This window comes from Mycteria americana, chromosome 5 (genome assembly GCF_035582795.1).
Source record: "Mycteria americana isolate JAX WOST 10 ecotype Jacksonville Zoo and Gardens chromosome 5, USCA_MyAme_1.0, whole genome shotgun sequence".
Lineage (NCBI taxonomy): Eukaryota > Metazoa > Chordata > Aves > Ciconiiformes > Ciconiidae > Mycteria > Mycteria americana.
This window is the reverse complement of record NC_134369.1, coordinates 46,961,962-46,985,050: the sequence shown is the minus strand read 5'-3', so window position 1 is coordinate 46,985,050 and position 23,089 is coordinate 46,961,962. Positions and strand designations below refer to the sequence as shown.

At 43.0% G+C, this 23,089-nt stretch overlaps 1 long non-coding RNA gene across 2 annotated transcripts in view; it reads left to right on the top strand.

Moving 5' to 3' along the window:
* LOC142410503 (uncharacterized) overlaps window positions 1–23,089 on the top strand; it is a 200,150-nt gene that overhangs the window by 174,420 nt on the left and 2,641 nt on the right. The window contains exons 2-3 of one of the 2 annotated variants that reach the window (XR_012775936.1): window positions 3,693–3,852; window positions 4,779–4,976. This is a non-coding gene — a long non-coding RNA (uncharacterized LOC142410503). The remainder of the gene's footprint in view (window positions 1–3,692; window positions 3,853–4,778; window positions 4,977–23,089) is intronic. The other variant, XR_012775935.1, reaches the window with a different exon arrangement.

The window sequence follows — 23,089 nt, the reverse complement described above, 5'->3', positions numbered from 1 at the left end:
CAATTGGCATAAATCCAAAGTCTTCGAAGGAACCAGATACATTTTTGTGTAACGGTGGTAGAAATCAAGCAATTCAAAATTAGAGAATAACCCCTCCCACTACAGACTTCCATGCAACTCATTCTTTCAGTAACTGAGAATTTCATCCACAGGATCTGTGAGATGAAATTGTGTTAGAAAGGGACTAGCAATTTAAATAGCCAGCATTACACACAGGGCCTAATAATCGTAGGGAAATCTCCAGTGGTGGAGGCAGAAAAGAGTGTTCTCACAACAAAGAAAATGGAAAGAAATTTATGAAGTTTATAGGCTGAGTTTTTGAAGGTGAAAATTACTAGGTTACATGATTAAAGGCTCATCTCCATGAACATGAAAGAGGACGAGGCACCATGACGGGGGGGAAGCCCAATAACAGTCCCACGATCTGTTACACCCAGAGCCATGGTCTGTTACACAGACACCCATCACCATGGCTCCATGGGACAGGCTCTGTGGAGCACCTTTCAGACTGAGAGGGGTTATTGCCTCTCAGGGTAGGGGTATGACACTCCATATGGGATGGGGGAAGAGCATTTTAGGATTGTACAGGACATTATGGGAAGTTTAAAGGAGGAACCAGAGGGGTCAAGGTAGATTCAGGAGGAACAAGTGTGGGAAAACAAGTGGATAAAAGGGTCCAGTTGCATGTAACTAGGCTGCTGGTCAATATGCTTGTCTGGCCATTCCCGTCAGCTGATCAGTGCAGTCTGTCCCCTCTTCTTATTAAACTCAATTTCTAACTGTTTTTCTGAGGGAGGGACTATTCTGTGTGTGTATGGAGGTCTGAGTGCAGCAGCTGGAGCCAGACCATGGGTCAGAGGGGCTGTGTGCCTGGGGTGCCAGCAACTGGAGAGACCAGAGTCTGTGCATACTGTGTGGGTGCGTGTGCCAGCGTGTGATCACTACCGAATATCCAGCTGGACTAGCCAGCAAGTAGAGCAGAGGCTTGGGAGCCAGATGCCAAAGCAGCAGAAAGTTGGGGCTGTATAGTGGAAAGACCAGAGGGTCGGCAAGTTGACTACTAGACAGACCAGGAGGTCCAAGCCAGCTCCTGGGGGTCAGCTGAGAGACCTGTTTGCATGTGTGTGTCTGTGCATGTCTGTGCATCTGTGCATGTCTGTGCATGTGTGCATCTGTTTGCATGTGTGTGTCTATGCACGAGGCAACAGGAGACCAGGGAACCCAGGGCCAGCTACTGGGCGGACTGGGTGTCTAAGGCCAGTTACGGAGGATTCAAAATGTGCGCGTGTCTGTGTGTGTGTAGGTCTCAGTACCAGCAGATGGACTTGGGCTGCTGGCCGCAGGGGCTTGCATGTCCAGGTACCAGCAACTGGGGAAACTGGGGGTCCAGCGGCCAGCTACTGCAGAGATCCATGTCATATGTATACATTTCCCACTAATGGACCTTCACCCTGAACTGCTAGAGAGAGGGACAGGATTGGCAGTCTGTGTTTGCATGAGTGTTTCTGCCTGTGTTAATTTGTGTGGCTGTCCGTGTATATATGTGTATATCATGTATTTGCACGTGTGTGCCGAGGAATACAGGCCACTGGCTGGACCGAGGAAGATGGAGCTGCTGCAGCTCTGCCTCTCGGGCTACTGGATTCAGCGGCTCATAACAAAGGCAACCAATACCACACGTGTACTGGAAACAGGCAATTTATCCATATATTAAGGTACCTATCATTATCTATATGTTTGAAATATATCTGCATGGTTAGAAATGGCACTTATACTCAACAAGACTTTTCCAAGATTAAGTCAATTTGAAAAATGTCTGTGACAGAGAAGTTTGTGTCGCCAACACAAATTCCCTTTTTAAGACCATAACTGCATAACTATCCTTGTGACCACTAAAATTATTCTGCTTCACCTAAACCAGACAGTCACTTCCAAATACTGGAAATCACACAAATGTCTCTCTCCTGCTAATGGGAAGAGAACGCACCAATGTGGGAATGTTTGGGAGCCATCCTGTTCTGCACAAAGCAAACCTGAGTCCTTGGAAAATTTTACCTGTCATGCCCAGTAAGATGCTTTTATGTAGCAGTTATATAAGCCAATAGCCATGGCATCAGTAGATTGAAATGTGGACCTTGGCTTCTGGGTTTTTGTTTCATTTTGTTTATAAACTGGAACGCAGGTGGGTCTATCTGGACATTTATTTTTACTATCACAAGACAGTTCTCTCCAGAAATTTTCAACAACTAGGCAGTATGTGATGAGAGATAAAGGCTCTCAGTGTGAAAAAATCAGACATACCCCAGAACAATGGTCTTCAAAAATACAGGTTTAACCAACTGGCTTTTTAAAATCTTCCTACAGGGACTCAGCCTAAAGAGCAATACGATACAAGTGTTATTCCTGTCCTTAGGAAATCTAGACATCAGCACATATATTTTATTTTTCAACACTCACACAAAAAAATTACCTTGCTTATGAACACTGCATATGGCCCAGAATTACATGTATTCATGGAAAGCTGTCTAGTTTTTGGCCATCTGGTTCATCCTTTTGACAGTGCAGGATTGTTTCCAGTACCGTATCTAAGGCATTAAGCAAATACTATTAAACATCTTAATAGAAACAGGGAGAACCTGAAATGAAACCAAGTCTGATAATCTACTAAGACTTTGAAATGATGAAGCATTTTACATGTATAGCTTTTTCCTATTTTTAAAATTTTTACAGAAAGTAAACCTCAGGTTTAGACTAGCCTTATTAGTTCTAATAGAAACTTCAATCCTGTTGATTTGGGCTATAAAAATCATACCTTCAGACAAACCACGTAATGGCTATGAAATAAACTCTACATATTTTTGCAGTTATGCAGCATTTGTGGCAACAGTGTGGAAAACACCCTCTTCTTAGGTTGACATTAGTAAAGAACAAAAGTGCTGTAGTCCTACTGACCAGCTTATGTTACAACATAAATGGTGACTGTTACAGGTCAGATCTTTTCAAACTCAGGGAAACGGATTGGTTTGCCTGCTAACCTCCCTACAACAGTAAGACTAAGGTCCTCAATAGCAATACACATTTGAAATCAGATCTCAAAGTAATAGTTGAAAGCGGTCGACTCTAATGTTGTTTAACGGATGCAGAAACTGAGACAGCAAGAGGAAAAAGTATTTGCTATAGTCACTGTGCAGGTCTGCACCAGAACTGAAAAGAGACTCCAGTTCTAAGTCCCAGTCCAAAGCCCTGTCTTGTAGGTCACGTTGCTAAATTTATAGCAAATTATTTTATATGAAAGTCATACTTAGCAATGTAATTGGAGTCACGAAGAGTGCTATTTTCCACGCGGTCCCATTAGTAGCCTAGGTGAACATCTCTGCCAGCAACGTCTCAACCCACCACCTAATTCCCCTCACATTTGGCACAAATGCTGAGATAATTAAGTTCCTATTAACATTATGCACACGGGTGATGAATGGGTGAGAGATACGTTGTAATTGCTCTGAATGAAGGAAAAGTTCAAGTCTGGTCTTATACCTTGAGACCAGAGGCCCCTTCAACGTGCTCCTACTGGCAGAGACATGTTTTTTTGGAGCTTGTCCTTCCTTGAAAGAAGTGGGGATGCTCAACACAAGGAAACCAGGCAGGGGACATTGTCTTTCCTTTGCACCACTCAGCACCTTTCTGCACCACAGAGACAAGAAATTGGAGAGGAGCCAGTGTACGTCCAGGGGATTGCAAGGATCTACTGGAGCAACCAGCTGTGTGAGTTTAATTGCAAAGTGACTCCTTCAGCCAGACAAAAATTGTCATCCAGACCTCAACTGTTCCACTTAAGCTTCTTTTAACAGCTGGGTGAGGATCTAAATATGTGAGAAACACTATAAATGCTTTACTTTTAATTACTTCTCCAGTCTTTTCTGGACAACAGTTTTATTTTGACACCTTCACAAGTCAACACTATAAATGCTTTACTTTTAATTACTTCTCCAGTCTTTTCTGGACAACAGTTTTATTTTGACACCTTCACAAGTCATAGTGGAGGCGGCCAACGAGGAGACAAAGGCAGATATGTAATTGAGAAAATATATAAATTGTCTCTTAACCTTTTAGAGGTAAAAGGAAACGTTAATAGAGTAAAAAATGCTTTCAGTGATTGAATACTTGTTCAAGTTTTCATTAAGCAACGATCCAAACCAGACATTATAGTTTCACTGAAGTGTTTTCAATTTGACAGATATTTCTGAAAAATATTATTTCCAGGCTGACCTGAAAGTTTGAAAAGGAATTCAGTTATTCAGGGACCTGAAATGAATTATGATGGTTTTGTGTTGGTTTTTGGGTGGTTTTGGTGTGTTTGGGGTTGTTTTGGAACTTCAAGCAAAGCAGATACTGTCAAAATAATCCTGACTAGCTGGGCTTAACCATACCTTTATCTCAGAGTTTACAGACAGCATTAGGACTCCTTAAGGAGGATGCTGATGACATGGGTTTCTGTGGCAAGGTTTCGTTAGTGGGGGGCACGGGGGACTCCAGGGGTGGCCTCTGTGAGAAGGGACCAGGGGCTGCCCCATGCCAGGCAGAAAAGGTTCCAGCTGACTCCAAAACAGACCCATGGCTGCCCAAAGCTCAGCCCATCAGTCAGGCTGGTGGCATCTCTGTGAAAACATTTAAGAAAGGGTAAAAAACACTGCACAGAAGCTGTGACAGAAGACCGATAAAAATGTGAGAGAAACAACCCTGTACACACGAAGGTCATTCCTGTTCCCATGCTGGAGCAGGTTGTGAAGGACTGCATCCCCTGTGCTGGAGCCAGGGAAGACTGTGAGGAGGAAGGAGCGGCAAAGACAAAACGCTATGAGCTGACTGCAACCCCCATTCCACAGAACCCTGCGCCGCTTGCAGGTGGGAGGAGGAGGAAGAAGAGTCAGGAACGAAGGAGTGAAGTTGAGCCTGGGAAAAAGGGGACAAGGGGAAAGGTGGTTTTAGTTTTGTCTTTGTGTCTTATTAGCCTACTCTATTTTTAATTGGCAATATATTAAATAAATCTTCCCCAAGTTGAATCTGTTTTGCCCGTGATGGTAATTGCTGAGTAATCTCCCTGTCTTTATCTTAACTCACGAGCTTTTCCACTTTATTTTCTCCTCCTGTCCTGCTGAGGAGGGGGAGTGAGAGAGCGGCTGGGTGGGAGCCTGGCAGCCAGCCACGGTCAACCCACCACAGCTGGTATGGTGGGACATCAGAGAATCAAGCACAGGGGACATAAAACTACAGTAACAAAAAGCCTTCCCTTGTCATTGGTTATATCTTCCCTCATACACATATTTCAGTTTCTTGGAGCAATAAAAGTAACATTTGGAAATAAATACTAGAAGAAATAGGGAGGTTCAGGAGCTGACAGTTGCTGCATACCTGTGTCATTTTATTATCCAAAACTATGTGCTTTTGGCTGAGACCAGCTCCATCCTAGCCCATCGCTTTCTGCCTGCAGTCTTATGTGAAGTCTAAGCATCTCAGCCAAAAGTCTGGCAGTAAACTGCCTCTTCAAAAGAGCTCAAATATTTCCTAGCTCCTGTGCAATATCTGCAGCCCCATGTGGATGTCTCAGATACCCCAGGGATGTCTTGAATGGCACTTATGTTTAGGCAACTGAAGTAGACCTCACACAGCCCAAGGAAGTAAGTCTCTGGGAGGACCCCTACTCCCCCTCTTCTATGTGATTGAGGTCTAATCCAACACATATGAATTGGAAAGGGGAAGCCATCAAAAAAAAATTTTACTTTATTATATGCTTCATCAAGACTCACATCTTATTACTGTTAAGCTATTAACTCAGTGTCACAGGCTTCCTATCCACCAGGCTATTACGACTGAATTAATTTCATAATTGTTCACCAGTTTAGCAAAATGATATCCACTTATTTTCCGCTTAACCATAAATAAACACCATTCCCATCTTTTCTTCCTGTTCATCACTACATTCTTGGCAAGTTTTTTTTTTTCTTTTTTCTTTTTGTTGGCAAGTTTTCAAGGGCAGTTGAAAATAACGTTGAGAAAAGTCATGACTGATCCACTCATGACTGCTATGGCAAGCACTGCTGCATTATAATTGCATGGGGAGACAAAGGCTGACAGCCTTTTTACGTTTCAGCAGCCATTTAAAGCTACTAACCTTGAAGGCAATGGCAGCCGCTGACCCTAGAAGGCTGAATCTGGTTAGTGCTGAGGAAGAGAGTGAAGGGCTGAGCGGCTCTAACAGCCAGCCAGGTCAGTAGCAACAGAAGGGCTCAGCACCCCAAGGGTTTGGCTCCTGACTGCTGATTTTCTAAAACTGCCTGGGCTGAAATGCTGATCTAGCAAGGTTACTTGTTCTTGCAGCTTGTTCCATGTAGCAAAGTAAGGCACCTCATGATTGTACAGCTAATAACTCAATTTAGGGTCTGGTCTTGAAGGGCGCAAAGTGCCTCAATTCCATGGGACTTCCCTGGGAGCTGATGACTTTTGGCACTCTGTAGGGTCAAGCTCCAAGAGCAAATATAAATGAAAGGCTCCTCAGTTGATTTCTCACAAAGCTATCCAGTGAAGATTGGCTAGCAGTATAATAGATTGAGTTTGTCTCGACAAATTGACGTGATAAAGCCAGTTAAAAGTTATGACGTAATACCAAGTATTTATAGAGCTGCAGTGTGTGGAGCTGCAATTACAAAGCATCTGGCAAAATTCTTTGGTGGGTAGGGACTAATATATAAGGGTGATTAATTTCACTGGTAATTTGGCTGAAGTAAGGCCAGTAAAGCCAAATTAATTCTGTTGCAAAGCTGTGAAGATATTTAGTTTTTAAGACTAAAAGGTTTAAGCTGCAGTCTTCTGTCTTTAACAGCTGGTAAGTCCCTTAAACTAAACCTACTGGAAAAAACTTCAGTGTTACAATTATTGAAGCCTTTATAATTTGTTCTGAGTCTTTGTTATAGGCTGCCCTTGGAGCTTTCTTTACCTGATTTTAATTAAGAATATATCTCAGCCTGGGAAAGTAATACCTGAAACTGAAAAGAGGTTTGTAATGACAACAGTACTGGAAATATTCATTTGTATTCAGGACATGGAAGTGATGTGGGTTACTGCTAGCTGGTACCCCTGATACCATAGCCATTTTGTTCAGCTCTGTACAATCCTAGTAGCTGGGCTCAAGTACTGCTGTTATTATTATTATTTGTATTTCTAGAGAAATGCATTTCTGGGTTTTAAATCAGGTATGTGTTTGAAGGCTTTACTGTCTTGTTCTTGCCTTCCCCCTCTTTCCCTTGCTACTACTGTGATTCCAATCAGTTCAGGGGAAAAAAGATTACTGGGAGGTTAGACACTGGCTCCAGGCCTCTGTGAGCTGGAATTGTCATCCTGCCAGTCCAGCGCAAAGAGGATTTTCATCGGCTGTTAGCCAGCACAGGACAATTCGGAAGCCTGTTTTCAGTTCTTAATCCTGCAAAAGTCCCCTTTACACAACACAGCACCCCAAAACTGTTTTGCACATCGCTGGGCTGGGATCTGGGTGGTCTGCCCAAGATTTCAAAGATGTTTTGCGGGAAGGGGGAAAAAAGGGAGAATGACTTTGTTCCTCATCTTGTTTTCAAGATAGCTTGTTCCTAAAACTGGCAGAGAAGAGGATGTGCTGAGCCTTGCACAGTGTCAAGTTCTGAACACCACACTTATCCCTCATTAATTTTACCTAAGTCTTATATGTAGTATAATCATGGAGTAAGTGAGCAGCCATTAAAAACATCTAGTTCTGCTTAAATTAAATATGTGTTATAAATGATGATTGCTTTTCTAAATGTTCCTGCGGTTATTAGTACAGCAAAGGAATTTAAAATAGTTACTGCAAAACAATATTAGTAGATGGCATTTACTGAGTAAAAAGGAGATGATTTTCTTAATTGTTTGTGCTATAACATAAATGTTTAACATAACATAAACTCTGACATTTTTTAGCACAAACAAGAGTGGCAGTGTTCTCATATCCTCTTGCTCAGAAAATCTGTCAAATGAACAAGTGTTAACAAGCAGTTTGAAAACAGTCAATGCCTGCACTCATGTTTTATTAATCACCATAAACAGAATTGAGATCACATACTCTGCATGAAGTACATCAACATTATTTGAAGATACAAACTTGAAAGATTGCCTGTCCAGTTCTGATCTCACTCCATTTTTAATACAAATTATGCTCATAAAGAGCTTTGTTACAGTGCGTTAAAACACCACAGAGCCTACTTTGCTTATATCACTTGAAGTATTTGGTCTGGGAGACACGCTTCAAAAACATGTGCTGATTCTGCTTCTGCCGCAAATGGTGCCACAGGAGTCCCTCCGCGCCCAAGTCGCTGTGTCAGGCAGGGAATAGGAAACTGGGGCTCAGTTCCCTCTGAGGAGGGCACTCATCATCGTATCTCTCCTGGCAGAGAAGCACAGCCTAACTATCTGGCTACCAATTAAGCAAAACATAAGAAAGTGCTTTTGCTGCATTCAGTTGAAGGTGATTTACTCTCCCTGCAGTACTCAAAGGTCTAAAGAGGAAGATAATGTCCAAGAGCTGAGCACAAGACACCAGGCTGGAAGTCCAGGTGTTGAGTCGAGAGGGAATAGCATTGGGAACTGACTTCTAAACCTGTTTGAGCATTACAAACAGTTATTTGGTAAAATACTGCAATAGTAATTTCAAGCAAGGACTGGAAAAGAAATCTCTCTCCCAGGAACCTGATTTCAGGAAAAGGTTAAAGGCAGTAACCTCCACCAGGAAAATGAAAGCCTCCTGCCAGGGCTATGTGAGCTACTGCTGCAGCTCCAGAAAGGGTTTGGATTTAAGACAGCAGCATGTCCAGTACTGCCTAGTGAGTAACATGGAGCTATGTGCTAATCTCTGATCCTACGGTGTACAGGCAATCTCAGCATTTGTTGGAGTCATGATTTATTGAGAATTGCAAGTGTTTCTCCCCTTGCAAGATCAGGGCCCTAGACAGTAACACATTTTCTTGTTCACCAAGAAGCTCACCCACAGCTAAGAAATTAAAGAAACAGGGAGAATTATTCAGCAACACTAGAAACAACAAAAAGAAAAACTGTGTAAGCCTTGGCAAGGCATCTCTAAGCAGCACATTGAGCTTGTAGCACAGCCCAGCCATATTTCAGAAGTAAAGAGAGGATGTTTGTGCTCAGCCAAAGGGGAGCAATGTTGCAGCAGGCTGAGACTGGGACCCAGACACTGCTGCAAATGCTCAATTCCGATAGCTGCATAAACCCACTGGGATCCTGGTGTACTTGGGGGGAAAAGGAGGCTGAAGTGTAGGCAATGGCCAGCGTCCAGCTTTTGAAAGAGAAAATGCATGAAGCCTACAATGAGCATGTTCATCCCACTGCTTCCCCACTCTTGTCACATGACATTAGGGAAGGAAAAGCAGTAACAGAAACAGTAACAAAATGAAAAGCTGTGAGGTCTAGCAGGTCGCCTCTCCTTCGCCTGCTCGCTCAGGGCTCCAAAGGGAGCTAGCTAACGATGTGCAACGGGCTCACAGCAAGCCGCTCGGGCAGGCTGTGCTGGCGCAAGGGGAGGCAGGGAAAGCTGCCCGCAAAGCCCAGCACAGGCGCTACAGCCCGCTGGGGAGGGAGCTGTGCCAGGGAGCAGAGCCCGGTGTCTACCTGCCCACACCACACCACCTCCAGAGCAGCTCTTGTTCCAGTATATTTGGATTGCTATAAAGCAATTTTCATAATGTACCTGTGGTAACGTCATAATTAGATATTAGTAACTTGTACTTCATAAAGTATTACACACGTATCTGCTCATAAGCGCCACTGTTGTGTAGAGTGAACTACCAAAGACTCAGAATAAAAATGTATGTAAAAGTGAACTGTGACAGGTTTCCTGAGACTATAAGCTGAAAGTACAGACACAGGGTGACTCTGGGTGTTACACACTCAAATGGACAATTTCTTATATAGAATAACGTAACATTGAATAGAAGCTGCTGTGTTGCCCTGATCTCACCAGATCATCACAAACCTTTCTGTGAGTTTAGGTCGCACAAACTGATTTTTAAGCTTCCCTTAGAGCAGCAAGTCTGAAACTTCAGCTGATTTTTCTTTAAACCTCTCAAAATGTTCTTTTCATGTCTGATACCTCAAAGTGAATTAACTGATACTTCTGAAATTCTGCATTAATACTTGTTTCTAAGCTTGTCAAGCATGAGAAGAGAGACAGACTTATCAGTGGAGTGAAGCGGAGCCTTATCCTCCAGCTGTATCACTACAGCATGATGAATTGGTGTTTAACAAAAATCCTTACTGCTACAGGCAATGACACAACTAAATCTTAGTCTTGCTTTTGCTTCTCCTTTTTACTGTACAAGTAAGAAACTTAGAAATAGCTGTAACTGTTATGGTATGCCCAATCCCCAGTGGATAGATCCTTAGTGAGGTATGACTATATGTAAAATTTTATGTATTGAATTGTTCTGGGACAGTCTAAAGGTCTAAGAAGAAAAGTAAACTCTTCTGTTTTGAAGGAAATAATGCTTGAAGACATTAACTTTCCTTATATTCTTAGAATCATACAATCATAGAATGGTTTGGATTGGAAGGGACCTTGAAAGATAATCTAGTCCAACCTCACATCATCTAGTCCAACTAGGCTGTGCAGAAATCTCTTCAGTAGATTCACTAGTCTTTAATTTGAGGGTCTTTTTTTGTCCTTTTGAAGCATTTGGTATTGGCTGCTGTTAGAAATAGGATATTGAACGAGATGATTCACTTGGCTGAGCCACTACAGCAGTTTCTGTGTTCCCTTTTTTAAGGGGGAAAAAAAAAAGCTTTAGGGGGTTGGCTGTGACTTGTATTCAAATAAGTGTGATGTATCTGTCCCTGTAGTAAACGATTTTTATTACATACAGCATAATAAAAGTAACAAGCAAAAAATGGCTTGGGCACTTCTGAAAGTGTAGTTAAATGCAGTGCTTGTCTCCAAAGAAAATAAATACTTCCAAGTGATTTGATTTTGAAGAATATGAGAACAGCAATGAGTTACTAACCATAAAGTTTATTTTCACTATCTGCCTGGTTAAGAAATATTTGTTTGACAAAATTGTCCAATTGCATATAATTTCTAAAATTAAAACCATAGCTAAAATAAAATGAAAATATTAACCTGACACAGAGAAAAATAAAATGGATCAGTATGAAATAATAAACTTAATTATTGTTAGATAAAAATATGGAATAAACAACAATTCCTGCAAAATCCAAAGGCAGAATTCTTCATTTATTTATCAGGTACAAACCCCGAGGTATTAGCAAATCTAGTACTAAAAGTTGTGTTTTCATATTCAGTCTACTAATGTGAGAGGGATCGCTGCAGCTGTAGAGAGCAAACCAAGTTTAAGTAAAGTTTCATAACAACTGTATGCATTGCTGTAATTAAGTAGACATTAATAACTGGCAGTTGAGAAAGTCACAGAGAATTACAACAGTGGGTTATTTGGCTCTGTTGCCTTCAGTTTTATAAGGATTCCTGCTAATTAGGGACAATATTTAGATAAACAGTTTAAGTGAAAGTGACAATATTTCGGGACTGAAATCTGGTCCTCAGCCACTAATATTTATGCATTTGCAGCTCTGTCAGACAGAAAACCTGCCTTAACTGTTGGAGAGGCCATCACCTACAGATTATTTTCTGTGCTGGTGTTTCAGCCACAGGTCTACATATGTGCATCTCCCTCTCTAATATCTATATACAGACTTTGTCAGGCCATGGAGGATTAAAAATAGGTTAAAATTCATTGGAGCAGGTGTACTATTGCTGATTTGAAACAAAGTTTTCACTTCTGCAGGCCATTGTCGCTTCTGTTTGGATCTTACTTATTTCATGGGAAAGCCTCCAGGAGTGGTAACATTAAGCAACACGACAACCATTTGTCACTCATCCTACCTTGAGGAAGAAATTCTTATGTTCTGTGCAGTGTTTTGTTCATTTTAAAAAAATGTATGCCTACTGCTCATGTTCATTGATTTTATTGTTATACAGTACTACATTGGTACGTCTGACAGGAAGGTTATGAAAGTCAGCGCTAAAATGTCAAGGTTCAGCCCTGAAGGTAAACCTCGATATATGGCTAGAAATTTCTTTTTTCCTTCTTTTTCAGCTTCTAGGGGTTTGAACATGGTTGCCTTCTTGCTCTCGGGAATCCCTTGTAAGAAGCTGTAGGACTCAGAATTGGAGGTACTTCCCTTCTGCCATCACCTGGCAGATACGTGAAATCAGAGCACAGCCATTTCATGTAGCTGAAGTTTTCCCTGTTTATTTTAAAAGTTTTCTCAGGAAGTCACCCAATATAAGACATTTCAAAAGTATCTGACTAAGCTTTCTGTAGCAGTGAGGCATCTGAATTACGATTATTTTTTAACAGCCAGCCACTCAGGCTCTTTTTGGTCTTCAGTTCCCTTAAGACTCCATTTCACCCTGTAAAGCTGGTTTCAGATTTTTCTGTCTCCTCTCCATCCCATTAAGCTTCTAAACTTCTAGATAGTACAAAACCACGAATGGTAGTCAGTCCCTTCCAGATACTTAAGGATGAAACTTTTGAAGATGCATAACTGTCTGATTTAAAGAAAAACCCCAAAGTTCCATATTTGACAGACAATATTAACCAATTCAGGACATCCAGTTTTATCCTGTTTCCAACAATGTTGAGGAAAAACCTTTCTCTCACCATCCTCCACCTGTCACTCCCCACAGCTTAAGTCTTCTCCCAAGGTAAGGTGACTTAATAAAAGTTTGCTTTAAAAGACAGGAAAATAAACCTAGAAATAAATTCTAGATTCTTGAATGTTCATGGATTTGGTTTACATTTTTATACAGAGTGTGTCCTGCTAATATGGAAAAATCTGAACTAATAATACTTTGATAGAATTTTAAATTGTCTGCTTTACATGTAGCAAGAGCTGTTGACCAGATACTGAATTTATAATACATTTATACTGTTAAGTGGAATCTGTGGATTTTTGTCAGGATGCAAGGGAAGAGGAAATTTCTAAAGAAACCCTTTAACATATTGGGTGCTTTAATCTTCTCTATCTTCCTTCACTCCCACCACATCGCTGTTCCATCACCTGCTCCGATGTTAATCAGAATGACTGGGTCATCCTCTTTTATAAACTTCCTGGATTAATTCTTTTTCAAGGTCATCTGTGAATTGACTTTAGTAACCAATTATAAATTGGATGGTATTTTAATATTCTACCCTCTCCCTGAGCTTTAATCTAGAAGTGATGAGAGACAAAAAGAAACCCAAAGGAGTTTGCATTTTAGGAAGCAAGATGATGAATGCCATTATCCAATACCTTTCTAATTTCTCCTGCCCTGGACACCCTTATCTTTCCCGCTGAGTTCAAAGGGAGTCGAAGGAAATTCAACATCTTCCAGAAACAGTGCTTTAGTCTTTTAGCTAATATAACTGCATACGATCTCTGGAGAAATCTGTCGATACTGGTATTTGAGGCACTTAAGCTTGACATTCAGAGTTCTGTACTATTGTGAATGCATCTCTATTAAGGCAACAGAAGCAGCTCTCTCTCTCTCTCTCTCTCTTTGATGTTCCCTTTTGAAATTTAACACTAAAAAGCAATATTTTCCTTCATTGGAATTTTAAAAGATTTTGAAACAGTTTAGGAAACTGCTTCTGGGCCATCACCTGGCAATAAACTATTTTAATTGTGTAATCAAAGATTATTTAATTGATTTTTTTTAAGCCCTATTAGATACCTGCAGAACCTTGGATTCAAAGGGCACAGATTGCAAAGACCAGTTGAATAAGGATTGCAGATCTACTGGTTAAAGACGTCACAAACATTTTCTAGAGGAACACTTACCAGATGGCTGTGTTTAGGCCCAACCACAATATCTGCTCTTAAGCATCTTTCGACCTGACCATGCTAAAGCAATGATTTTCCCCTGACTGCCTCTTTGGCATGCTTTCTAAGCACAGAAAGCAAGCTATGGCTTTCTCTTTGACCCCTCACAGACCAGCAGTACAGTTGCCTCAGTTCTCCTAGATCAGTGCCTCCAAAGACCTCCAAGGTATCTCCCCCACCTTCTTTCTCCTACTCTATAATAATCAGATCAGGAGGATGGGGACAACAGTCTATCCACACCAGAGGTGTCGCCCAGGTCAGAAGAACGTACCTCTCATATTAACACCACCTCCACAAGGAAGAGAAGACGGGTTATAGTTGTGGGTGACTCCCTTCTGAAGGGAACCGAGGGTCCGATATGCCGGACGGACCCTCCTCTTAGGGAATTCTGCTGCCTCCCTGGGGCCCGCGTGAAGGATATCACGAGGGTACTCCCTAGCCTGGTACGGCCCTTGGACTATTACCCCCTACTGCTCTTCCATGTGTGGCGGGGTGCAGCTGCCACATGAAGTCCTAGGGCAATCAAAAGAGACTTCAGGGCCTTGGGACAGCTAGTAAGGGACTCCGGAGCACAGGCTATTTTCTCCTCTCTCCTTCCAGTTGTGGGCAGCGACACAAGAAGGAACAGAGACATCCAATCTATTAACTCATGGCTCCATGGCTGGTGTCATTGCCACAGATTTGGTTTTTTTGACAACGGGATGGCCTACACAGCACCAGGTTTGCTGGTGTCTGATGGGATTCATCTTTCTCAAAGGGGAAGGAGAATCTTTGCTCAGGAACTTGTGGGGCTCATCGACAGAGCTTTAAACTAGACTCAAAGGGGGAGGGCGATAATATCAGGCTTGCCCGAGGGAAGCTGAGGGACGACGTGCCACGGTTAGAGGGAGCGGGTGCCAGCGAGGGCACTCGGCCTGTGCCTCCGAGATGCGCAGGGTACGCTGGGGCACAGCCGAAGTCGAACAGAGTTGAGCTAGGGGAAACTGAGGCAACAGGAGCCAAGAGGGAAATGCCAGTGAAACGCCTCAAAGCACACAAGGGGTGTTCTTCTATGAAGGAAACATGGACGACAGCCCAGCTGAAGTGCCTCTACACCAATGCACGCAGCATGGGCAACAAGCAGGAGGAGTTGGAAGCCATTGTACATCAGGAAAACTATGATATGGTTGCCATCACGGAAACGTGGTGGGATGACTCACACAACTGGAGTGCAGCGATGGATGGCTATAAACTCTTCAGGAGGGATAGGCGAGGCAGGAGAGGTGGTGGGGTAGCCCTATACATCAGGGAGTGTCTGGATAGTTTAGAGCTCGATGATGGTGATGATAGGGTGGAGTGTCTATGGGTAAGAATCAGGGGGAAGGCCAACAAGGCAGATATTGTGGTGGGAGTCTGTTACAGACCACCCAACCAGGATGAGGAGACAGATGAACTATTCTATAAGCAGCTGGGAGAAGCCTCACGATCGCTAGCCCTTGTTCTTGTGGGGGAATTCAACCTGCTGGATGTATGCTGGAAATACAATACAGCAGAAAGGAAACAGTCTAGGAGGTTCCTGGAGTGTGTGGCAGATAACTTCCTGACGCAGCTGGTGAGGGAGCCAACGAGGGAAGGTGCCCCGCTGGACCTCTTGTTCACGAACAGAGAAGGACTTGTGAGCCATGTGATGGTTGGAGGCTGTCTTGGGCAGAGTGATCACGAAATGATAGAGTTTTTGATACGTGGAGAAGCGGTGAGGGGGGGTCAGCAAAACTGCCACCTTAGACTTCCGGAGGGCGGACTTCGGCCTGTTTAGGAGACTGGTCGACAGAGTCCCCTGGGAGGCAGCCCTAATGGGCAAAGGAGTCCAGGAAGGCTGGACATTCTTTAAGGAGGAAGTCCTAAAGGCACAAGAGCGGGCTGTCCCCAGGTGCCAAGACTAGCTGGTGGGGAAGAAGACCAGCCTGGCTGACTAGAGAGCTCTGCCTCGAACTCAGGAAAAAGAGAAGAGTCTATGACCTCTGGAAGAAGGGGCAGGTAAGTCAAGAGGACTACAAAGGTGTCGTGAGGTTGTGCAGGGAGAAAATTAGAAGGGACAAAGCTGAGCTAGAGCTCAATCTGGCTGCTGCTGTAAAAGACAACAAAAAACACTTCTTCAAATACATTAGCAGCGAAAGGAGAGCTAAGGAGAATCTCCAGCCCCTAGTAGACGGCGGAGGGAACCCCGTGATCAAGGATAAGGAAAAGGCTGAGGTACTTAATGCCTTCTTTGCCTCAGTCTTTAATAGCAGGGCCAATTGTTCTCTGGGTACCCAGCCCCCGGAGTTGGAAGATAGGGACGGGGACCAGAATGGAGCCCCCATAATCCAGGGGGAAATGGTTAGTGACTTGCTGCACCACTTAGACATTCACAAGTCTATGGGGCCTGATGAGATCCACCCGAGAGTACTGAAGGAACTGGCAGAAGTGCTCACCAAGCCCCTTTCCATCATTTACCAGCAGTCCTGGCTAACTGGGGAGGTCCCTGCTGACTGGAGATTAGCAAATGTGATGCCCATCTACAAGAAGGGCCAGAAGGAGGACCCGGGGAGCTACAGGCCTGTCAGCCTGACCTCGGTGCCAGGGAAGCTGATGGAGCAGATCATCCTGAGTGCCATCACACGGCATGTAGAGAATAACCAAGGGACCAAGCCCAGCCAGCATGGGTTCAGGAAAGGCAGGTCCTGCTTGACCAACCTGATCTCCTTCTACGACAAGGTGACCTGCCTAGTAGATGAGGGGAAGGCTGTGGATGTTGTCTATCTAGACTTCAGTAAAACCTTTGACACGGTCTCCCACAGCATTCTCCTGGAGAAACTGGCTGCTCATGGCTTGGACGGGTGTACTCTTCGCTGGGTAAAGAACTGGCTGGATGGCCGGGCCCAAAGAGTGGTGGTGAACGGGGTTTACTCCAGTTGGTGGCCAGTAACAAGCGGTGTTCCCCAGGGCTCTGTGCTGGGGCCAGTTCTGTTTAATATCTTTATCAATGATCCGGACGAAGGGATCGAGTGCACCCTCAGTAAGTTTGCAGATGACACCAAGCTGTGTGGGAGTGTTGATCTGCTTGAGGGTAGGAAGGCTCTGCAGAGGGACCTGGACAGGCTGGATCGATGGGCCGAGGTCAATTGTATGAGGTTCAACAAGGCCGAGTGCAAGGTCCTGCACTTGGGTCACAGCAACCCCATGCAACGCTACAGGCTTGGGGAAGAGTGGCTGGAAAGCTGCCAGGCAGAAAAGGACCTGGGGGTGTTGGTTGACAGCCGCCTGAATATGAGCCAGCAGTGTGCCCAGGTGGCCAAGAAAGCCAATGGCATCCTGGCTTGTATCAAAAATAGCGTGGCCAGCAGGACTAGGGAAGTGATCGTGCCCCTGTACTCGGCACTGGTGAGGCCACACCTCGAATACTGTGTTCAGTTTTGGGCCCCCCACTACAAGAGAGACATTGAGGTGCTGGAGCGTGTCCAGAGAAGGGCAACGAAGCTGGTGAAGGGTCTGGAGCAGAAGTCTTATGAGGAGCGGCTGAGGGAGCTGGGGTGGTTTAGCCTGGAGAAAAGGAGGCTGAGAGGAGACCTTATGGCTCTCTACAACTACCTGAAAGGAGGTTGTAGAGAGGTGGGGGTCGGTCTCTTCTCCCAGGTAACAAGTGATAGGACGAGAGGAAATGGCCTCAAGTTGCGCCAGGGGAGGTTTAGACTGGATATTAGGAAATTTTTCTTCACTGAAAGGGTTATCAAGCATTGGAACAGGCTGCCCAGGGAAGTGGTTGAGTCGCCATCCCTGGAGGTATTTAAAGGACGTTTGGATGAGGTGCTTAGGGACATGGTACAGTGGTGGTCTTGGTAGTGTTAGTTTTACAATTGGACTCGATGATCTTAAAGGTCTTTTCCAGCCTATACGATTCTGTGATTCTGTGATTCTGAGATCAGCTCAAGAATTTCCCCAAAGATTTAACCATATGTATACCCTCACTTAACTATTCTCCTCTTCAGCTGAAGCAAATAGTTGAAGCAAACAGACACAGGGACATTGAAAGGCATTCACAATCACACTTTCTTCAGTCAGTACGAGAAACAGATATCAGTTAAAATTAAATGTGTTCTTGTTGTTTCTGTACCACCCTTCTTTAGGGTAAGTTCAGAAGCAAAACAAGGATCACAGGGTCCTTCCTTGCCTATTTAGAGATTTTATTCCAAAATATCAACGAGTTTTGAGTTATTCACAGTCTTTTTCCAAGTCCATGAGGAAAGGTAGACAGAAATTCTGTTGTTTTAAATTAAAAATTAAAGGACAAATAGAATGAGAAATGGAGAACATGGTTATGACAGAATTTGTTCCTCAAGGAGAATATTAATGTTTGTCTGTGAGGATTCTGCTAAGGATTTCAGACTGTGCTACAGAAAGAGGAGATAACCCAAAATTTTCATGGTGCTATCAGCATGCCTGACCTACAAAGCCAAAAGAAAACCTGGAAGTAAAATTTGCCCCATTAGCCTTAGTATTCTGGGGAAGAAGTGAGTTTTGTTCAGATCAGAACAGGGTTGAATTATGGTTTTGATGTGGAACTATGTACAATTCTGGCTTTTGCTGGGCTTTTGCTCTATGCCACAAACAGGAGGTGACAGCTGCTTAGTGTTTGTATTTTGTATTCACAAGAATTGCAGACAAAAACCAAAATAAACAGCTTACACGATGAACCTTTGTTCGTGCTCTGTTTATGAGTGTTGATTTCACTGCCATTCAGTCCTGCCAAGGGCTCATCCATATAAAATCAAGATAATAAATTCCACTCTTGCCTGTCTCCTTTCTTTATATTTTCTTTTTGAAGGTATGCACCAAGCAGATAGTGCTGGAAAAATAACTGCTTGCTTTTTCTGCAGAATTTATGCATCATAGGTAACTGCCGTGCATACTGCCCCACAGTCATCAAGGCTTTAGCCATTATCAGGGAGATGACTGCAGGAATGAGAATTAGGTTTGACTCCTTGCCTAGACATGGGCAGGACATCCTGAGGCTATTCAACTTAAGAATTATGGCATTAGGGCAATGAAGCAGAGGAGACTCTCAGGCTATCACCAATACGCTGTACCAGTCTCTCTCCAGACAGTGTACAGATTGTTTTTTTAAATGCTTATAATCTGCATATGCTTATAATCTGAAGATAATAGGAAAGTTCCCTGTTACTCTATAGAATTATAGCAAATCTTTTTATCTTAAGAACAGCAATCAGGCTTGGTGTCAGGCATGCTGGAATGCTAAAGCCCCAGTAGTTTCAATAATCTACTTCTCTGTCACTGGATAATAGCCATTTTTCACTTCTGCTGTGCGTAGTAAGAAGACAATGTCAAACTAAAATAGATCTTTTTAAAATGCATTCTTCTAAAATAGAAATGCTGTTTTCTTTTTGGGAAAAAAAAATGACATTTCCCTTTCAATGTTTTTTTCCAGAAATCATTAATTTATACTTTCTGATGTGCTTTGGGTGGCATTCTAACATTTCTGAATTTAGTGGTAAAATTCCCACAGCTTTAAATGGGAGTAAGGATTTTCTTTTCCACATATCCATATTTATACAGTTGTTCTGATGTGCACACACTTGGGTAGACCACTTTATTTCAGCTTCGAAGCATGTCTTTCATCGTTTTGCTATGAGCCCTGCTCGCTCAGCCCCTTACCCAGCTTTGCAGGCACAGAGGGTTGTTGTTTTAAGTGGTACAATTTACATACGGGGAGACCTTGTCCCTTCAAGCAGAGGATCTATTGTTTGTGTGCACTAGGGATAATCTATAAACCACACCATGGAGTACAAGTTGGAGTCAAACAGGTCACCTGAGAAAACACGGCACTGTAAAGAGAGTAAGAACAGTACACGGCTCCAAAATACTTGTCTTTCTCCATTCAGGCTTCAAAATGGAGCCATTTTACCCACGCCTGCTCACTCTTTGAATTCACTTTCGTCAGCATACGAGCAATTGAGTTTTACTCCTGCAAAGGTTAATTTTGTGCTCGTGTGCCTGATTATTTGAGGATAGTCTCGTGTCAGTGATGGAGCTATGCTTCCCAGGACACCGCCTAATTCGGGGCGTGTCAGGAACACATTTTGCACTGCAAAATAACTTATTCTGACTTTCCAACATGGTGAAGCCATGAAGCTGTAGAAACTTACACCATGAACTGAGTGAGCCCCAGAATATCAAAATCACAGCGAGGACTTACAAACTCATTTATTTTCCTGTGCCATTACCAGCCTTGTGCAAATTAGGGCTACAGGTTTAACATTGGTATTCAGGATGTCATTTGTCACACACAGTAATTAAATTAGGGTGAACATTAATGGTGACAAGCATACAAGACTACTGAACAGTAGAAGCATTTCAGTCCCTTTGGGATGAGGAGAGCAATGTTTCATGGCCCTCTGGTCCAATTGCCATAAATCCAGCATATCAGCAATGAATGTATTCAAGCACACCTCTGAACTGGCATTGCATATATACATGCAATTAATATGTGTGACTATCCAAGTTTAAACTTGAAGTCTAAAGTTAAAGGTCTATATAAAGCCTACTTTTCAAGGAAGGATGTTTCATGGAACATTTGCTTGACCTAGAAAGAAAGTAATTTAAATTATTGTAAGATTCCTTAATCCTGTTTAACTTACTTTCCTGAGAGAAACTGAAAATCCAGTGGCTCTTACAGATTTTTCTTGTGCTTACAGGATACTCCCCTCAAATAAAAAAAAGAAAAAAACCAACCCCATGTATATTGCATGATCAGTTATAATTAAACTGGTAAGCTAATCTTTACAGTGTCAGAAGGACAGGATACATTCTTTGTAGTGACTAATATGGCCAGTCTGGCGGGGGGATTCAGTCAGAAGCTTTATCTCATCTGTCTGCCTCATTGCCTGTCTCCCACCAAAGGAGCCTGGCTAAATCAAAAACACCGACCAAGCTCCCTTCCTGTTTCCCTGGAAATTTTATCCATTGTGAGCAGTGGCTTGAAGTCACAATTACTTCAGCATCTTTATTAAAACATAATGTTGAGATTTTAGCTAAGATTAAGTATATTCATTCCCCTAAGTTTTATTACACTGAAATAGAAAGTCTTTGGGAATTACTGAAGGAAGTAATTTTTTTTTCCTTTTTTTTTTTAATATTTAAATGCTAAAGAATAAAAATCCCTTTTTCATACACTGGCGCAAAGCACGGGTAAGACTAAAACCAATATATTTAAAAGTGGATGATTCTCACTGGCTTTAGAGCAGCAAACACTGCCATCCTGATCCTGATGTGGCAGGAGACTAATAGAGAACATTTCCACAAAAGCGCTGTTTCTCTAGATATTTCTGCAAGAGCTCTTTCCTTTGTAACACAATCTGAATATTGTAGACAGGCCTCAATTTAGTATTGACTCCAAAGGAAAAATCTCTGTCAAATGCACCGTGTTCCTAGCTCGTTTGAAGATGGAGACACACTGAAGCCCTTTCTGTCAGGGAAGAAGGAAGGAAAAGAGGTTTATTTAGTCCAAATCCCCACTGGCTGACTTCCAATACATCGGAAAACTGGTATGTAGTCAGTCTCTCTAAATAAGAAAAAGGAAAAAAAAAGACAGCTCAGTGAGTAATATGCTTACTTGAAGGTCAGAGATGTATGTTCAAATCCTTTCTCTGTCAGACTGTGGAGCAGGGGTGTGAAGCAAAACCCCATGCTTCAGGAGAAGATCAGACAATCTTAGATGGGTTTCCGTATCAGTCTCTCATGAAAATTATTTTTCAGTGGATATAAAATACAGAAATAATCACTGCAGCAGAAGTAACTCTGCTTTGTCATGAAAAATGCCTTAACCTTCAGGCTACAGGGTTTCCCTTATCCGTCCTTTTACTATCTGACTGCATTTTGTGCAAGACTTTATGCAGTAGGTGTGTTTAGCTGATTTGATTTATCAAAGAATTAGAATAATACAGAAGGGACAATTCTTAATTTGTCAAGTGTAAAGTCAAGCTGTACACACGTCTCTAATGGGAAAAATGACAAGTACTTTACAGGAAGGAAAATGGGTATGTAGGGAGCTGCCTCTAGAGGGTTAAATCATGGCATAACAGGGGCTTTGAAGATCCGTTCTTGAATTGGAAATGGTAGCCTGATGTCCAGAGTCCTTCGTGGATCTAGTTGGGTGCTCTCAGGGTAAAGTAGGAAGGGTGGAGACCTCCCAGTCAGAATACATGCAGGGTGGAAAGTCTGTGCAGAGCAGATCCATTGCCTTCAAACCTTCCTTCCACCCCTCCATGTGGGGGCACAGCTGCAGTCCCACGAACCTGCCCACCTTACCCTTATGCAGTCTTCTTGTACCTGACCTCTCCTCCCAGGAGAAGTCTGTTTGGCATGCCCAGACTGCCCTGAAGGAACAGGCATAAGGAGAACGTGCTCTGCCAAATAAGCATATCTTATTTGTAGCTGACACACAGGAACTATTGTTCTTGGTTGTTTATGCTTTATTCCCTGTGGCATCTGCTAATACATTCTTGGTCTGATTCTTATCTTTTACTAACACACATCAGAAGCATTTCTAGACCTCTGGGTGGGGAAGGGTTTGACATTTCTCTTCTAGTTCAGATCAATATCATATCAGCAGGGATGGATCAAACACTTGCAGTTCTCATTCCTTTATTATTTATTAACATTCAATTGTCTCTCACCTCTTACAGACCTTTTCTATTCAACTAAATTGAAACCAAGGCCCTTTGAACCCAAGTGCCAAGAGGTGCAGCTGGATTGCAGGCTATTGTCCTCAGTAACGGGCAGCTAAAGCAACAGCATGCAACACGCGCTGCTACTGCAAGCATTACCTGGGAAAATGCTACTGAGTATGAACCAACCTCCCAGGGAACTTGGCCTGCCTGCAGAGCTCATTGGCACCTAAAATAAATTCCTGCAGATTCTAGCCCCTCCCTCACCTTACACTGATGAGCACCAAGGAACAAAGTACTGCGACTGTGTTTTTGTACCACATAAAATTAGACAGAGTATATGGTGGTTGAAATCTGAAACTAGCGGAGCAGTGATGACAGTCCTTCCCTTTAAGGAAAATCTCTGCACGCTGACAATCTTCAAGGGCAGCCTC